We start from the raw sequence: 7,323 nt of genomic DNA, 5'->3' as shown, positions 1-7,323 counted from the left end.
AAATCAAAACTAATGAAAGTTGCGTACATATCGAGGATCACGCTCGTAAATTGGCAGATTTTTCGATTTTCTCTGAAGACTTGTGCCCGAGATTAGTGACGATGACAATGTTGTTTACGCAGCGATCTAATATAACATCAGCTTTGACATGAGAAACTTTACTTGGCACAACAATGCAACAAAACTAAGATAAGGGGAGAGGTTGCTACGGTAGTAAACAACTTCCAAGACACAAATATAAAACAAAGTGCTTTGTAGTAAAAAAAACACATGGGTTATCTCCCAAGAAGTTCTATTCGCTATAGCCATTAAGATGGGCTCGAGCGGTTTTTAATGATGCACTCGCAAGAAATAGGTATTTGGAAGCAAAGAGAGCATCAAGAGGCAAATTCAAAGCATTTAGTCCTAACATGCTTCCTATGCATAGATCTTGTAAATAAACATAAGGCATTCCGGCTTGAGTGGAGCTTGAAGAACTATCATCAAGATCAAGCGGGATGCGCAAAGCAAAGGTATGACCTTGCTAGGTTTTCCTTTTACCGGTCTCAAGGTGGATGTTGGGAGACCGTATTATAGGATAGATAGCCGCACTATCAAGAGGGGCTTTCGGTTGAGTAACTTGATCACATCGTCTTAGGGAGCTCAACCCTTTGCATGATTTGCATTCCATAAATCTTATTGCTTCTTGGTGTTTCTCTGTGTGAAGTTCTTGAGCTTGTTGCTAGCTTTACGACAAGCCCAAGTTCATCGAAAACGGAATCCATATGCATCTTCTATTGCGTTTTCAAGCTTGGAGGTTTTACCGGTGTCTCTTTTATAGATAGGTCAAACATTCATCATATGGTTTTTACTCCGTGGGTGGACAATGATGTTTCTATGCATAAAGTTGTAGGGCTTGTTGTCCTGATTCCAACAAGCCCAATTTCATGTCAATTGGAGTTCGGGAGCAATAGTTATTAAAGAAAAAAAGGAGGATAAAAAATAAAAAGAGAAAAAGGAAAAAGGGGGAGGGAGCCGGCCGGCCGACCGGCCCAGCCACCGGCCCACCCGGTCCGCGACCGGGTCCGGCGCCGGTGCCATCCGGGCCGCATCCAGTGGCCTTTTGGCCCAAGTCCGGCTGCTGGCCCGGTCCTTGACCGGCCGGCCGGGCGCTGGCCCTGGCCGGACCGGCCTCCCCGCCGGCTGGGCTTCAAAGCCACCGCGCGGCCCACCTGCCCCGCGCGCCCCTTGCCTTTCCACCGCCCAGCGCGCACACTGCCTCGCCCGGTTGCTGGGCCGGTCCGACCGGACGGGCCACTGATGTCTACGGGTGCTTCTATTCTTGTAGACAGTGTTGGGCCTCCAAGAGCAGAGGTTTGTAGAACAGCAACAAGTTTCCCTTAAGTGGATCACCCAAGGTTTATCGAGCTCAGGGAGGAAGAGGTCAAAGATATCCCTCTCATGCAACCCCGCAACCACAAAGCAAGAAGTCTCTTGTGTCCCCAACACACCTAATAGGTGTACTAGTTCGGCGAAGAGATAGTGAAATACAAGTGGTATGAATGAATATGAGCAGTAGTACGGCGCCAGAAAATAGCTCGCTGGCGTGCAGTTGATGATAGTAATATTGTAGGAAGTAAACAAGCAGTAGTAACGCAGCAGTAGTAACGCAGTAAAACAGTAACAAACAGCGATAGCAGTATTTAGGAACAAGGCCTAGGGAATAGACTTTCACTAGTGGACACTCTCAACATTGATCACATAACAGAATAGATAAATGCATACTCTACACTCTCTTGTTGGATGATGAACACATTGCGTAGGATTACACGAACCCTCAATGCCGGAGTTAACAAGCTCCACAATTCAATGTTCATATTTAAATAACCTTAGAGTGCATGAAAGATCGATACGACTAAACCAAGTACTAACATAGCATGCACACTTGTCACCTTCATGCTTATGTAGGAGGAATAATACACATCAATACTATCATAGCAATAGTTAACTTCGCAATCTACAAGAGATCATGATCATAGCATAAACCAAGTACTAACACGGATGCACACACTGTCACCATTACATCGTGCAGGAGGAATAAAACTACTTTAATAACATTGCTAGAGTAGCACATAGATAAATTGTGATACAAAACACATTGCAATCATAAAGGGATATAAATAAGCACTTCACTATGCCATTCATAATAGTGAATAAGTATTCTGTGAAATATAGCCTAAGAGACCCACACGGTGCACACACTTGTCACCTTTACACACGTGGGACAAGGAGTCTCCGGAGATCACATAAGTAAAACTCACTTGACTAGCACAATGACATCTAGATTACAAGCATCATCATATGAATCTCAATCATGTAAGGCAGCTCATGAGATTATTGTATTGAAGTACATAGGAGAGAGATGAACCACATAGCTACCGGTACAGCCCCAAGCCTCGATGGAGAACTACTCCCTCTTCATGGGAGCAGCAACGTTGATGAAGATGGCGGTGGAGATGGCAGCGGTGTCGATGGAGAAGCCTTCCGGGGGCACTTCCCCGTCCGGCAAGGTGCCGGAACAGAGACTCCTGTCCCCCGGATCTTGGCTTCGCGATGGCGGCGGCTCGCGGAAGGTTTCGCGTACCGTGGCTTCCTCCGTAAGGGTTTTCGATGCGGGGGCTTTATATAGGCGAAAGGGTAGCCTCGGAGGGTCGAAGGGGCGCCGACACCATAGGGGCGCGGCCGAGGCCCCGGCCGCGCCACCCTATCATCCGGGGCCCACGGGGCCCCCTCCGGCGGCTCTCGGGTGTTCCGGATGCTTCCGGGCAAAATAGGAACACGGGCGTTGATTTCGTCCAATTCCGAGAATATTTCGTTACTAGGATTTCTGAAACCAAAAACAGCAGAAAACAGGAACTGGCACTTCGGCATCTTGTTAATAGGTTAGTTCCATAAAATGCACGAATATGACATAAAATGTGTATAAAACATGTAGGTATCATCAATAAAGTAGCATGGAACATAAGAAATTATCGATACGTTGGAGAAGTATCAGCATCCCCAAGCTTAGTTCTGCTCGTCCCGAGCAGGTAAAACGATAACAAAGATAATTTCTTAAGTGACATGCCATCATAACCTTGATCATATTGTAAACATATGTAATGAATGCAGCGATCAAAACAATGGTAATGACATGAGTAAACAAGTGAATCATAAAGCAAAGACTTTTCATGAATAGCACTTTCAAGACAAGCATCAATAAGTCTTGCATAAGAGTTAACTCACAAAGCAATAAATCAAAGTAAAGGTATTGAAGCAACACAAAGGAAGATTAAGTTTCAGCGGTTGCTTTCAACTTATAACATGTATATCTCATGGATATTGTCAATATAAAGTAATATAACAAGTGCAATATGCAAGTATGTAGGAATCAATGCACAGTTCACACAAGTGTTTGCTTCTTGAGGTGGAGAGAGATAGGTGAACTGACTCAACATAAAAGTAAAAGAAAGGTCCTTCAAAGAGGAAAGCATCGATTGCTATATTTGTGCTAGAGCTTTTATTTTGAAAACATAAAGAGAGCATAAAAGTAAAATTTTGAGAGGTGTTTGTTGTTGTCAACGAATGGTAGTGGGCACTCTAACTACCTCATCAACCAGACTTTCAAGAGCGGCTCCCATGAAGGACGTTATCTCTACCAGCAAGGTAGATCATCCCTCTTCTCTTTTGTTTACACATGTACTTTATTTTAGTTTTTCTTTATTTATGGATGACACTCCTCCCAACCTTTTGCTTACACAAGCCATGGCTAACCGAATCCTCGGGTGCCTTCCAACATTCACATACCATGGAGGAGTGTCTATTTGCAAAATTAAGTTGCTTACCGATGAATCAGAGCAAAACATGTGAAGAGAATTATTAATGAAAGTTAATTAATTGGGGCTGGGAACCCCATTGCCGGCTCTTTTTGCAAAATTATTGGATAAGCGGATGTGCCACTAGTCCATTGTGAAAGTCTGTCAAAAGTAAATGACAAGATCGAAAGATAAAACACCACATACTTCCTCATGAGCTATAAAACATTGACACAAATAAGAGGTGATAAATTTTGAATTGTTTAAAGGTAGCACTCAAGCAATTTACTTTGGAATGGCGGAGAAATACCATGTAGTAGGTAGGTATGGTGGACACAAATGGCATAGTGGTTGGCTCAAGGATTTTGGATGCATGAGAAGTATTCCCTCTCGATACAAGGTTTAGGCTAGCAAGGTTTATTTGAAACAAACACAAGGATGAACCGGTGCAGCAAAACTCACATAAAAGACATATTGTAAACATTATAAGACTCTACACCGTCTTCCATGTTGTTCAAACTCAATACTAGAAATTATCTAGACCTTAGAGAGACCAAATATGCAAAACCAAATTTTAGCAAGCTCTATGTATTTCTTCATTAATGGGTGCAAAGTATATGATGCAAGAGCTTAAACATGAGCACAACAATTGCCAAGTATCACATTATCCAAGACATTTTACCAATTACTACATGTAGCATTTTTCAATTCCAACCATATAACAATTTAACGAAGAGGAAACTTCGCCATGAATATTATGAGCTAAGAACACATGTGTTCATACGAACCAGCGGATCGTGTCTCTCTCCCACACAAGGATGAACTTATTCAGAGAATGAAAATAACAAAACAAAAATAAAAGCACACACAGACGCTCCAAGTAAAGTACATAAGATGTGACGGAATAAAAATATAGTTTCACTAGAAGAAACCTGATAAGTTGTCGATGAAGAAGGGGATGCCTTGGGCATCCCCAAGCTTAGATGCTTGAGTCTTCTTAGAATATGCAGGGGTGAACCACGGGGGCATCCCCAAGCTTAGAGCTTTCACTCCTCTTGATCATAGTATATCATTCTCCTCTCTTGACCCTTGAAAACTTCCTTCACACCAAACTTCAAGCAAACTCATTAGAGGGTTAGTGCATAATCAAAAATTCACATGTTCAGAGGTGACACAAACATTCTTTACACTTCTGGACATTGCACAAAACTTCTGAAAGTTAATGGAACAAAGAAACTCATTCAACTTAACAAAAGCGGCAATGCAAAATAAAAGGCAGAATCTGTCAAAAACAGAACAGTCCGTAAAGACGAATTTAAAGCTGGCACCAGACTTGCTCAAATGGAAAAACTCAAAACTAATGAAAGTTGCGTACATATCTGAGGATCACGCTCGTAAATTGGCAGATTTTTCCGAATTTTCTACAGAGACTTGTGCCAGAATTCGTGACAGACAGCAATGCTGTTTCTGCGCAGCGATCCCAAATATAACATCAACTTTAACATAGAAACTTTACTTGGCACAAAAACATGATAAGGAGAGGTTGCTACAGTAGTAAACAACTTCCAAGACACAAATATAAAACAAAGTACTGTAGTAAAAAAAACACATGGGTTATCTCCCAAGAAGTTCTTTCTTTATAGCCATTAAGATGGGCTCAGCAGTTTTAATGATGCACTCGCAAGAAATAGCAGTTGAAGCAAAAGAGAGCATCAAGAGGCAAATTCAAAACACATTTAAGTCTAACATGCTTCCTATGCATAGGAATCTTGTAAATAAACAAGTTCATGAAGAGCAAAGTAGCAAGCATAGGAAGATAAAACAAGTGTAGCTTCAAAAATTTCAGCACATAGAGAGATGTTTTAGTAACATGAAAATTTCTACAACCACATTTTCCTCTCTCATAATAACTTTCAGTAGCATCATGAGCAAACTCAACAATATAACTATCACATAAAGCATTCTTATCATGAGTCTCATGCATAAAATAATTACTACTCCCAACATAAGCATAGTCATTCTTATTAATTGTAGTGGGAGCAAATTCAACAAAGTAGCTATCAAATATAGGAGGTATATTGTAATCATAATCAAATTTATCCTCCATAACAGGTGGTAACAAAAGACTACTATCATTATAATCATCATAAATGGGAGGCAAAGTATCATCAAAGTAAATTTTCTCCTCAATGCTTGGGGGACTAAAAATATCATGCTCATCAAAGCCAGCTTCCCCAAGCTTAGAATTTTCCATAGCATTAGCAACAATGGTGTTCAAAGTATTCATATTAATAACATTCCCATTAGCATGCATATAAAGTTCCATGGGTTTTTTAATTCTCTCTTCAAACACATCATGTCCTAATTCAAGATAAAGTTCATAAAGATCTCTCATATTTTTGTTGTTTTCCATTATGCCTAACTAGTGTAAACAAGAAACCAAATGTCGCAATTGCAGAGTCTAAAGGAAATAGCTTCGAGTACTTACACAATGGCGCCAGAAAAGTACTGTTACCTAGAACCGGAGTATGAGTGCCTTTTACCTTTCCTCCCCGGCAACGGCGCCAGAAAAGTGCTTGGCGCGTAGTTGACGAGGGAGGAAAAGTGCTTAGTTGCCGGGCTTGCCAATGTGTGAGTGCCGTTTACCTTCCCTCCCGAGCAACGGCGCCGAGAAAAGTGCTTGATGTCTACGGGTGCTTCTATTCTTGTAGACAGTGTTGGGCCTCCAAGAGCAGAGGTTTGTAGAACAGCAGCAAGTTTCCCTTAAGTGGATCACCCAAGGTTTATCGAACTCGGGGAGGAAGAGGTCAAAGATATCCCTCTCATGCAACCCTGCAACCACAAAGCAAGAAGTCTCTTGTGTCCCCAACACACCTAATAGGTGTACTAGTTCGGCGAAGAGATAGTGAAATACAAGTGGTATGAATGAATATGAGCGAGTAGTACGGCGCGCAGAAAATAGCTCATTGGCGTGCGAGTTGATGATAGTAATATTGTAGGAAGTAAACAAGCAGTAGTAACGCAGCAAGTAGTAACGCAGTAGAAACGAGTAACAAACAGCGATAGCGATATTTAGGAACAAGGCCTAGGGAATAGACTTTCACTAGTGGACACTCTCAACATTGATCACATAACAGAATAGATAAATGCATACTCTACACTCTCTTGTTGGATGATGAACACATTGCGTAGGATTACACGAACCCTCAATGCCGGAGTTAACAAGCTCCACAATTCAATGTTCATATTTAAATAACCTTAGAGTGCATGAAAGATCGATACGACTAAACCAAGTACTAACATAGCATGCACACCTGTCACCTTCATGCTTATGTAGGAGGAATAATACACATCAATACTATCATAGCAATAGTTAACTTCGCAATCTACAAGAGATCATGATCATAGCATAAACCAAGTACTAACACCGATGCACACACTGTCACCATTACATCGTGCAGGAGGAATAAAACTACTTTAATAACATTGC

Source organism: Lolium rigidum, chromosome 3 (assembly GCF_022539505.1).
Source record: "Lolium rigidum isolate FL_2022 chromosome 3, APGP_CSIRO_Lrig_0.1, whole genome shotgun sequence".
NCBI lineage: Eukaryota > Viridiplantae > Streptophyta > Magnoliopsida > Poales > Poaceae > Lolium > Lolium rigidum.
This window is presented reverse-complemented; position numbering follows the sequence as displayed.